This window comes from Sebastes fasciatus, chromosome 23 (genome assembly GCF_043250625.1).
Source record: "Sebastes fasciatus isolate fSebFas1 chromosome 23, fSebFas1.pri, whole genome shotgun sequence".
NCBI classification, from domain to species: domain Eukaryota; kingdom Metazoa; phylum Chordata; class Actinopteri; order Perciformes; family Sebastidae; genus Sebastes; species Sebastes fasciatus.
In genome coordinates, this window is record NC_133817.1 from 4,443,334 (window position 1) to 4,455,661 (window position 12,328).

The following is a 12,328-nucleotide window of genomic DNA, read 5'->3' on the forward strand; positions in this document are numbered from 1 at the left end:
ACGCGCATCGCGGAGAACTTCCTGGATTACTCGACACACGCTCCGAAGCCTCGGCACAGCACGTAACATCACTAGTTTGTAGTTACTGTAGATGCCTGAAATAAAGTCTCACTCGCGTGTGGCTACGCTGTTCAGACTCAGACTCCAACACAAACTACACAGAAGCACCAAAAATGTTCAGTGGACGTTTGTGCAGAAATAACTGCTGCAGCTCCTCCAGACCAACAGAGGTTTCCCGTGTCTTGTGAAGTGACGGGGCTCCGCAGAGAGAAACGTTATCGTCTCCGACCAAAACTCCGGTGTCTCCCCTGTTTCCTCCGGCCGCAGACGGGAGGCTGAGGCTGGAAAAGCCAACACGCGTCCTCCGACTGCGGCCAACACTGTTTAACAGACGGGCTTCACTAGATAGAACTTCGTGGTTTTGGTGCTTCCGTGTAGTTTGTGTTGGAGTCTGAGTCTGAACAGCGTAGCCACAAGCGAGCGCACATGGGACACCGACCCGGATTGATTTATATGTGTAAGAAGTTACAAACAGTCCCTTTAACTAAAACTAATTTCCAGTTTATAGGACTCATTCCTGTAGCACTCTATTAGGTGATTGTGGTACAGGATAGCCCTCATGACAGCTGTTTTCATGGAATATGGGTATTTTGTGTGTGTTAATTGAAGACAAACACACATCAAGATGATTTATTTCATGTTTCATGGTGTTAAAGTTGTAGACCGTGTAAAATATGGGTTTGATGTCACCCATAGGTTTCTGAAGAGCCGTTGTGAAGCTCCGGCCATTGCCATCTTGGCAGCGACGACACAGCCTAACTCCCGGCTAATCCAACAAAGAGGGCAAAGAGGTGGATCGTCGGTGGAGCTGAGGCGGGCCCGGTTGACGCAGCGGAGGAGACCGCTCGCAGCTAGAAACCTGGTAGGCACCCACCCACCTCTCACTCAGAGCAGCACACCTTTAATCATGCATAACTTAAGCCTTAATATATGGCTTAACATTGCGGCCTATAGGAACTGACTCGCTTTTGGAGCCAGTTTCAAGTGTGTTGTTGAATGTTCATTTTCTATACGCTGTGAATCCATAACATGCAAGTGTTTTCGTGGTAGCCCCTCTACTGTACGCACCGCTGTCATCGGCATCAGTTTATTACCTCCGAGCAGTGTGGGAATTAAATCAATTACACACCAGTAGTAGCTAGTAACATAGGCCTACTCATCACGTGATGTTTTGAACACACCTGATGCAACTCCAGCCCTTAACTGTTGGATCAGGGTGGAGCATCAGCTGGTTCAGGTATGCAGGGTCTGGAGGTCTGGAGGTCTGGAGCTGGGAACCCAGTGTTGTAGGCTATAGGCTAGAATAAATATAATTAATGAAACACTATTTAAAAGTTTTCTGAATCTGCGCTATTGATTTACATAATATGGTTTTACATGATTGACAGAAGAATTAAATGTTCAGACAAAGGTGATGTGTGTAAATAGTGGTATGATTATTATAGCAAGTTTTGTTTTTAAGCTTTTTGGGCATTATCTATCGTAATAATAATGTAAAAAACGTTCAGGTTTTCTTTGCCTCTGATGTTTGGGGGTTTTGAATTGAAAAGACTGATCTTCTTGTGTTGCCACTGTGCACACACACAGGCCTATGTGGCTCAATAACCTAGCTTTGTCTTGACTTTATTGTTGGCGTATTTTCTTATAATGATGATTTTCATATTCTATTTACTGATCAGGAAAGCACTCCATTTAATATCTATCGCTGTCCATTAACGGGTGGTTTTGAATTAAAGTTGCCGTGGGATCTTGTGAAGGGAGGGGAGGGCCTCCAAAACGTCTGATGAAGGCTAAGCCTAAATATTAATAACAATATAATTTAATGTCATGTAATTAGAGTAGGGTGACTGTATTTTCTAACACCCAAACCAGGACCTTTAAGTGTACTGCAAGTTGATGCTCGTGCACATGTTTTGCACTTTAGGCATTTTCATCAGGATAGACTGTTATTTCAGGACCATGGACAGCGCCTCTGCAGACAAAAGAGATGTTTAGTCTCCCAGAATCCACCAAATCATAGTTTATTTGAAAACTACTAGTAAACACAAAACACAAGGACTGCATTGGTGTAGTGTAATTAGCCTAAAACTAAAACACAAGGTATTTCTGAGTGTGCACAAAGGCAGGCTAAATACCAGCTATTGTATATTGCTATCTGGCCGTATTAATATGATCTTTTATATCAGCGTTTTTCACAGTGCGCGAAGGAATTACGCCTCCTGGAGCGCTTTAGAAGAGACTGATTTTCTCTTCGGCATTACAGCTTAACCATTAGTCGACTGAAAGGTTCTGTCAGGAAGCGTCATAGCAACAGCCTCGACAACAGCACATTCATTGATTGACACACGTACAGACAAATCAGTGTTGAATTCAGACGTGTGGTGCATTGTTTCTATATTGGGTTAGGTCATAATGAGTGGGACAGAACATGATAAACGTATATGTAAGATCTGAAAACAAGTATATTTTTATTATTTTAATTGTGGTGAAAACCGGGACATTTGAGCTTGAAATGGGGACAATTCTGGACAAACCAGGACATCTGTTGACAGTAAATTAGAGACACAAAATAACATTTTATTTACCTGTATTTTATTTTTTTGTACAGGTTTTGAGTTAGTCTCAAGTTTGTAGTGAGTGTGTATTGAACTTGACTGCGGGAGGTGTTTTGTTGTGAAGATAGAATTCGTATTGCAGCATTTTGCTCAACAAGACATGCCAGTGTCCAGCGTCTGATTGTGCACCAGAACACAACGCAGTGTAGTCGGGACCTGCAGACCGTTACGGCTACATAACAATGAAATTCTGCAGCATTTCCCGCCTGTTTTCTTGTATCAGCAATCACAGAGTAGCATGCATCATATCAAAGGTGGACGATTCCAACCGACTGATTTCCAACAAGCCAATATTGTCTGCCTCTAGTATTACAGAATATGTACTGACGCTAACAGAGGAAGATCTGACCTGGAAGAAAACTGCTCTACAAGCATCCGTTTAAAACCTCCGTTATCGCGCTGCACACATCGACTGTGTGAATGAAACCAATAAACGGCGGCCCCCAAGGCGTTGTGACCCCTAACTGGACCTCAAACCGTGATGCCCAAAAGCTACAAGCTGCTCTGGTGTCTCAACAAGACACACATTAACCTTTCCTGCGTTATTTTTCTGTGGAGATCTCCCACTTTGAAGTGCTTCCATTTAACCTTCATTTAACTTTTGTGTCATGCACTCCCAGGCGCCCCACTTTGACAGCGGAAGCCTTTAGAAGTCAGAAAAGGCCCGCGGCTATAGATGGCATATCAGCACATCTGTCTGCTCCGGCGCCAGGTTGTGGAGTGAAGAACTGGCTGTTCGCTCTCCTGCGAGTGTTCCGCCGCTTACTGACTGGATCTCGCTGTAGCTCAGTGTCAGGAAGACACTTTGAAAAGACATAATCCTGATCGTGAAGACGCAATTGTCTGATTTTTACTGGAAATTATTCAGATACTAACACCGGCCCGACAAAATGTTGGAATTTTGAAAAATATGAGCTATAGCAGACTTTTAAATGTCTGTTTTGGCATGAAAATTAAAGTTTAAAACACGTTTTTTTTTGACAAATCTAATTATAAAGCGAGGAATCTCTGTCTGTCTGTCTGTGGCCGTGTCCTTCGCATATCTCGAGAACTGCTCACCTGATCTACTTCACACTTTCCGGGTGTATTGCTGGGAAACCCAAGGGAGTGCTTTGTCGAATTCGGTTCAATTTGGACACGCTATATGCTCAGTATTAATAAGCTTTGAATATAAAAGAGCGCTCTGTTCAGGAACGTTTTGCTGGATATACTAACGTTACATGGATGCTAGATATACCGGTACTAACGTTACAACCAGACTCTTCTTCACTTCCCTGGAGTCAACACCAGCGGATAGCCGACTGGACGCCGAATCAAACCGAGAGTGTATTTCACCAGTGTGGCCGCGACTTGAGCGTGTTTTCCTCCGCGAGTAAGAATGTCCCCGGTGTCAGACTGATACTAACTTATAACACTAATAACGTTACCACCAGCAAAATACCAACGCTAATTAAATCCACGCTCTACGTTAATACCGCAATAGTTGTGTCAAAACAAGAGACTAATACGCCTATTTGGAAATTACCTCTGCTATGTGAATTTCACTGATGATTCTGACCACAAGTAACAGTGACCTGGGTGTGTTTTTCAGAGGCGGATGATTTGATAATGATTTGAGGGCCCCAGGCAAACGCCGTTACATAGTCTTGCTTTACTTTTGGTATTAGCAGTGGTAGAAGAAGTAGGCCTATTCAACACTTTTTTCTGAAGTAAAACTATTAACTATTAAAGGTCCCATATTGTAAGAAGTTAGATTGTCATGTCTTTTATGTTATAAAGCAGATTTAAGTGCTTTATAAATACTGTTAAACTATCAAAACGCTTAACCATTGGAGAAACTGTGCCTTTGAGACAAGCTGTCAGGATTTCTGTCCATTTGTGATGTCACAAATATACAATATTTAGACCATTACACGGTTTTAAACGTAAACATTCTAAATGTGTCTCAGTTTATTTCCTGTTGTAATGTATGTAAATAACATCAGCTGACAGGGAGTAAACATGGACCCAAACTGTTGCCTAGCAACGCAATTCCATTGAAATGCACTAAAACGGAGCGTTTCAGACAGAGGGTAAATACAAGTATATTCAGGCAGACAGTACGAGGAAAATAATGTGTTTTTTGAACATTACAGCATGTAAACATGTTCTAATAGAAACACAAAATACAAGTATGAACCTGAAAATGAGCACGATATGGGACCTTTAACGTCTGTTCAAGGTGGAGCTTTCAATTCTAATATGATGCAGATGCAATTTGGAGAGATAGGAAGAGATGTGTGTTTGCATATCAGTGGGTTGAAAACATTTTTCTTGTACAAAACAGTGTGGCTGAGGTCTTAATTAATTTCAAGGTTTTGGCTCGACTGTTTTTAAAATAGCTGCCGGGTCACAAACGTTCTCTTTTTACAGCTAAACGGTACACTAAAGTGTGTTTCTGAAAACATTTGAGGCGAAAAAAAATAGGCATTACAGTGACAGAATCTTGATTCATAGTTGATCAGCGCTGCCTAGTTTGACTGTTTGATCGGAGTTCACCAGCTGCTCCAGCTGGGCTCAAGTTTGGAGAGATGCATAGCTCCACATCTCCTGATCTGAAGCCAAAGAAAGCTTTCAACGATGCAGCGCTAACATTCAGTCATTTAGCTTGACGGGACATTACAACGTGCTTCTGTTGTTGCTGTCACTTTTCTACCTGACTTCTGCAGCACATTTACGTCAGCTACAGGCCGAGCTGTTTTGTCAGGTTGAGACAAGTCAGTGGTGGCATTTTAATTGACAGTTTTAGAAATGCCCTTACAACTTCTATTCACACGGCTCTCCAGATATTTTGACGAGATAATTCCTGTTATGGCTTTGAAAGCATTTGGCCTTCCTTTGCGTCTCCGTGTTATTAAAAAATTCTTACGGAGTATGTTTTGTTTTTTTCTGTACTCTCTTAGTGGTTGCTGCACCTCTGTCATGTGTGTGTGTAAAGCACCAATAGCTTTTCTTTATATATACAGTATGACATTATGAATTCCCTTGTTGTACAAAACGTACAAAAATACTATAAATACTGTACAGAAATATGAATTAAAACTTGCTTTACTGACTCTATCCTATTTACTGTCTCACGTACCATATGCACATGTATATACAGTACATGCCTTTGTATGTTAATGTACCCATGTAGCATGTTATGACTGTTAATTCATTCGGCGCATCAGTACGAGTGTCTTTGCATAATCTGACTGGAGCAAATCAGCTGGGATTTTGACACTGACTCCAGATTTTCCATCTAATTGCAGTTTTTATAGCTCTGTAATGGACTTATTAACCAAACAAGTCTTCAAACGGAGCGCTTTGATTTGGGTTACACAAGCGTGACTGCTGTGTGTAGCATCATTTGGCGCTGGAGGGAATAATGAGTCCGGAGGGGAAAATCTATTTTTTTTTTTTTTTTTTTGAGCATCTGAGGTTGTGACAGGGTTTCTGGGGCCTTAGCAGAGATGAAGTCAGACAGTGAAGATCTGCTTTGCCGCTTTGATCTGGCCTGCCTTCCCACTTAACTTCTGATGACACTGCACTTAGAGAGGGCACCGGGAGCATGAAGCCTTCCCCCTCACTTTTACCTTAGATGCTCTTAATATTGAGGGAGGAAGGGGGGGGATGCAGCGTCTCAGCTGCATAAGAGGGAAAATGTTTTACCGATCAACTCATCCCGTGCAGAAGCAGCTGATTCTGTATATTCAGTGCATATCTTGAGCATTGTTTGCATTGCATTGACTGTGTGGCACATTTTCCAGGCACAGAGCTCCAGCCTGCACGTAGAGGGCACTCTTAGCTCGGTTTTCTCTGCATGTAACACCACTGGGAAGTTATTTATAGAGGCTGGCTTCAAAGGGGGAGAGAGCAAGTTTTATTGAGGTGATTTTGCTTTTGTGTGATAGCTCTGTGTCTTCAACTTTGCAGACCGCATTTCCTAATCTCTATCATTTAGGGAAATTATACAGTTCTAAATTTGATAACTCTGTGAGGTCTGACATGTCTCTATCGCAGCGGCAGCGCTGGTTCTCAAGGCCAAAGTCCGCCCCGAAGGAGGATTCTGGTTTCATTTTGGACAGTTCGGTTTAGATGAAGAGGCTCCAAAATGTGCCGTCATCGCACACAGACTTTGTCTGGCTTTATTGACAGTGAGTGGGAGGCCACAGTCGTGGACACTTGTCAATACTGAGGGGGAATTTTCTGGTTTATGGGCAGATTTTTGTGCTGCACAACTGTCAGGCGGACTATGAAATACGCCTCGGGCGTAAAAAGCTGAAAAACAAACAAATAAAGTTTGGAATCAATCAGCCTCGGTGTCGCCGTCTGGTTTCCAATCATTGATTATAATATTTATCAAGCAATATTTAGGAAAATATTGTCCTTAGTTCCTGATGAAATTCGCCATCAATAAATAATAATATAGACACCAGCACAAAACCACAAACAAATAAGGCCTCGGGCAAGAAGACTGGCAGCTTCTACCAGTGAAACGGCAGAAATTTATGTCTCCCAAAAAATGCCTTTCCTTGGCAGCGTGTCCTTGTTTTGTCCTCGGCGTGTGTTGTTGTTCTGCTTCACGAGGAAATTACAGTTTAATAACGAACATTGGTTTCCTGTGTTGTGAGAAATTAAGATTACAAATGAGTTTGATCTCAGGTAATTATGCAGAAGCAGAAACAAACAAAGTTGCTTTCATTTCTTTGGTGTCAGATGAAATGTTTTTTCTTAAAGAGCTGTTTTACACCGAACATTATTCATTTTAGCCAGTGGTGGAAGCTATGGTTGGGAATCACCAGAGGCCCAACGATACGATATCATCACAATCATTTCATCACCATACAATCTTATTGTGATTTTAAACATTTTGCGATAAGATATATTGCGATTTATTACCCTTTTACAACTGGAAATTATGCAGTTTGTTAACATCTGTTTTATCCAATAAGATTCACTCTGTTCGTCTCATGGTACGTGTCCACAGGATCCGTCCTTTCCACGCTCTCCATTCATTGTGTATGTAAGCAGCCGTGCAATGCATTCTGGTAGCGTGGCGGCGCGATTAAAGAGACGGAGCGTCACGACTCCCGCTCCTCATTTGCAGAAAGTTGAGGTCCAGGCTACTTTATGCAAATCACTGGCGTCTGACGCGACTCGCTTCCTCCGCCTCTGGAAACTCCTGAGAATCTTTTAAAATAAACCTTGTCGATCCAAAATAAAGACAGATTCAGCAACTGCACGGATTATTTCTCGCCTCAAATGTTTTCAGAAACACATTTCAGTGAACTATTTACGTGAAATATAAGAAGAAAGTTTCCAAACGAGCCTCCATGTTTCCGGTTTGAAAGCTGGGAGCAGCAGCCCATGGAGGGAAAGCGTTCGTCCAATCAGGTTGGAAGAGCCTTGTGTCTAGTGACAGCCCACCAAGCGTCCAATGCTGGGTAGCGGCGCGTCCCCTCACAATAAAAAACGCCTGTGTGGACACGTACCATCAGAGATTTCATCCACATAACTTGAAGTCAAAGGTCGAGGGACCCCTTAAAAGTCTACAACCTCTGAAAGACAGAGGTTAAGAGGTTAATAGTTTATGTAATAAAAGCTCGATACTTGACATCCGTGTATCGATACAATATTGCCACGTAAAATATCGCGATACTATGCTGTATCGATTTTTTTTGAGGTACTGTACTGTATTATAATTGATAGTTATTCATAATAATGGCTCGTCAAAATGTTTCTGACAATCTAATAAAACAGTGGTAATATTGAAGGAGACAGTAAAGTAGGACAGGCAGAAGCTGGCAGGACACACACGCCAGGAAGTGTAGAGAGCAAACGGCATAACAGATAACACCAGAAACAACAAGGACGCCACAAACACACCATTAAGCATAAAAGCTGCAGTATGTGCTGACATCAGAACATCAGGAAACAGAACAATGTCTGCACATTTTGGCGGTGGAAATTCATTTTCAAACACACTGACACTGCATCACATTCACAGAGGCATTTTTTTTACTTTACTCAACCTTTAGTTAGGTTTATTTAAGTACAATCTCTTGATGATGGCAGCCAGGCAAGAGGAAAAAGGCTAACTGTGTTGGAAAGCAAATAAAGTAACAAGTATTCTTGGAATCCCCATTTTCCAGTTTGTGTTACTCAAGTTTAAGGCTGCAACTAAGGATTATTTTCTTGATTAAGTTGCTTGATTTATAAAATGTGGATCAGATGATGACATCAGGGCCGTCTCTAGCCCTTTTGGTGCCCTAGGCAAAATTCAGATTTGGAGCCCCCCTGCTCTAGGTTTAGGGTTCAAACCCTCAGAACCCTAACCTTGTAAACTGCAACGCACATCAGACATCAAAATGGTTTTAAGACAAAAATTCAGATTTTTATTATTATAAACAACTGTATTTATTATAATATGAATATCCCCGATATTGTTGGCTTAAAAGTGTTTAATCAGTTTCAGTACAATTTACACTTTTATTAACGAATAAGTGCGGCCGGGCAGATTAAAAAGTGTGAGAAAAAGAGTTATAGTGGTGAAAAGTGTATTTCTTTCTTTGTTCATTTGTTACCTCTATGCAGAAAATTAGAAAGGGCGCCCTCTTGCATTGTTTTTTAAAAATATTTTATTTTTATTATTATTATTATTATTATTATTTTTATTTATTTTTTTAGAGGCAACCAGCGCCCCCCCAGAAGATGCCGCCCTAGACGACCACCTACAGTATATGGCCTATGCCTTAAGCCGGCCCTGGATGACGTCCTCAAATGTCTTGTTTTGTCCACAACTCAAAGCTATTCAGTTTTACTGTCACAGAGGAGTAAAGAAACCAGAAAATATTCACATTTAAGAAGCTGGAATTAGAGAATTTTCACTTTTTTTTTCTTAAAAAATTACTCAAACCGATTAATCAATTATCAAAATAGTAGGTGATTAATAGTTGACAACTAATCAATTAATCATTGCATCTCTATTCAAGTATTTTCAGCTCTTTTAAAAAAAAAAAAAATCCCATCCCTGGAATTAATTTTAGACCATCGTATGAAAGACACACAACTGGGAGATAAATCACAGCTGAGACGGAGGATGTTAAAAAAAACACGTACCCTCCATCTCCTCACACGCACACACACACACACACACACACACACACACACACACACGGAGGAGGAGGGGGAAAAATCAACAAACAAACAAACAATAGATGACACAGACTTTTGTCTTCACGCCGGTGTCATTAATCACGTCCTTCAACCCGCCGGCGGTGCGGAGATTGTGTGCTCGGCTGCCAAAGTTGGACAAAAGTAGGGCACCAGTTTTTTGGTATTTAATTACAATCAAAGTGCTGACATCCGAACCAATATGCTGCAAGTCACAGCAGTTTCTCTGACGCCTCATGCTCATCTCTATCTCACCGGCAGCCCTGCAGAAAGCACCTTGCAACGTCTGTTTCTGCTATAATTTATTACTCTGGCTGTTTTACGTAACCACAAAAAGACACCGTGATCCCGACATCCAGCTAGACTCCGATTGCGTCCTGTGCATTCAGAGTATTAATTGAGAGTAGGTGTACAAATATTGAAGACTGAAGCGTGCATGATCTGAATCCTGATCGTATAATTATAGTCGTACGCCCCTGCAGGAGTGTCACAACGGGAAGTTTGAATGCGCAGGAAGAGTTCACCTCGGGCTCAGGTGCCATCACGTCTCCAGCCCTTTCCATATCGCCTCTTTCCACCTCTCAGCTCGCTAAAATCCCATCCAGCTTCACTTAACGTCACATCACATCATCATATGGTAATCCCTGACCGCGCTCTCTTTGCATGAATTCAGGATGCTTTTTTACCGACGGTTCCCCCTCTCTTTGAAATGCAAACGCACAGGTCTGAGCAGGAGACGAGGATGCTTTAAGCACCGAGGCAGTTTTTTCTCTGACGAACAGGCCGACTCCTGACCTATCACACCGCAGGCGGCTATACTTAGGCATGTCCCGTCTACGGGGCAAGGTTACATAGAATTCATACAGCAGCAGGTTGCATCTTTCATGCCATGACGTGAGGTAAAAAGGTCACCTGTCTGGGCGCCGAGTCAGAGTGTGGATGAACACACTGTGAAGTGAAACTGCACTAGATACTAATAGACCTCTGAGCTTGTAATTCATCACACGTCTGATATTGTGGGTTGTTTATTTATTTTTTGTTGTCCAAGGTATCTGCACACTTGCGGTTTTTCATATCGACTGCAGGAAGTATTGTGTGTCTTAAAGCCCTCTGAAAAAACGTGGTTTTAAATCTGAAGTATTTCTCTATAACCTTAAATATTCACGACCGAATATGCAACAATTACAGTTAGAGTTTTGCAAAAACAACTACCATTAGTTAGGTTTTATTTATTAAGAGTTTAATACCCTAAAACTTAGCTGACCTGCTTCATCGGGACTGTGTGGGTTAGGTTTGATCAGATTTGATTGACAGTTGCCTGGCAACATAAGCAAATGACATCCCCGTTTTCAACTTTAAACCTCCCCGCCCACTTTAAACCAGTGAGAAGAGCACATGTTTGGAAACATAAAAACCTCTTGTGAAATAACCAAAACTGTTCTAACTTAAAGGGACTGTTTGTAATTTCTTGCACGTATAAATCAATCCGGGTCAGTGTCCCATGCGCGCTCACGTGTCGCTACGCTGTTCAGACAAGACTCCAACACAAACTACACAGAAGCACCAAAACCTCTTGGTTGTATCTAGTGAAGCCCGTCTGTTAAACAGTGTTGGCCGCGGTCGGAGGACGCGGGGGAGACCGTAGCTTTGGTCTCCAGGACCGGAGTCTCTGCTGTACTCTGCTCCTCTGTTTGCCTTCACTCACACACCGCGCTCGTTCTTGCTCTTTCGCTCCACTCTCACGTGCATGCGCGCACACTCCACACTGCAGAAGAGTTAGTTTAGCTCTGAGAACTTCTAGTGAATGTTCAGTGGACGTTTGTGCAGAAATAACTGCTGCAGCTCCTCCAGACCAACAGAGGTTTCCCGTGTCTTGTGAAGTGACGGGGCTCCGCAGAGAGAAACGTTGTCGTCTCCGACCAAAACTCCGGTGTCTCCCCTGTTCCCTCCGGCCGCGGTCGGGAGGCTGAAGCAGGAAAAGCCAACACTAGGATCAGCATTGATTCATGGAGAGACCTTCGGCTGGTCAGCTAACATTACTGCCAAGCAGCTGAAATATAGAGTGATATTGTGCTTTTAGCTGACGTGTGTCGCCTCACTGTTTTGACGGATGCTCGCTCACATTCAGGTAGCGCGTACACACGGGCGAGCGCGAGCAACAGGACGCTGACTTTCGTTGACTTAACGGCCACAAGATGTGAGCTCCGGTTTCTTACATGAAGGACACTTTGCTTCCCGACGTAGCACTGATCCTCACTAATACTGAGCTAGCAGTCCAGAGGGGAGAAAGAACAGCAAAGCTAAAGCTTTAGGGAAAGCTTCGCCTTTGGGAAAAAATGACATCAAAGACAAATGTTGGCACTGTGGGCAGCACTATCAATACACTTCCTGTCTCGAAGAGAATTGGATTTGCAATTTCAGCATATCTCTTTGCTAATCATCACCCCTTAATTGGCAAG

General features: G+C 42.5%; 1 long non-coding RNA gene across 1 annotated transcript in view; it reads left to right on the forward strand.

Annotated features, from left to right (window-relative positions):
• Positions 1 to 761: 761 nt before the first annotated feature.
• The window catches only part of LOC141762090 (uncharacterized), a 119,542-nt gene continuing 107,975 nt past the window's right edge, over positions 762 to 12,328 (forward strand). The window contains exon 1 of the long non-coding RNA XR_012592722.1: positions 762 to 922. This is a non-coding gene — a long non-coding RNA (uncharacterized LOC141762090). The remainder of the gene's footprint in view (positions 923 to 12,328) is intronic.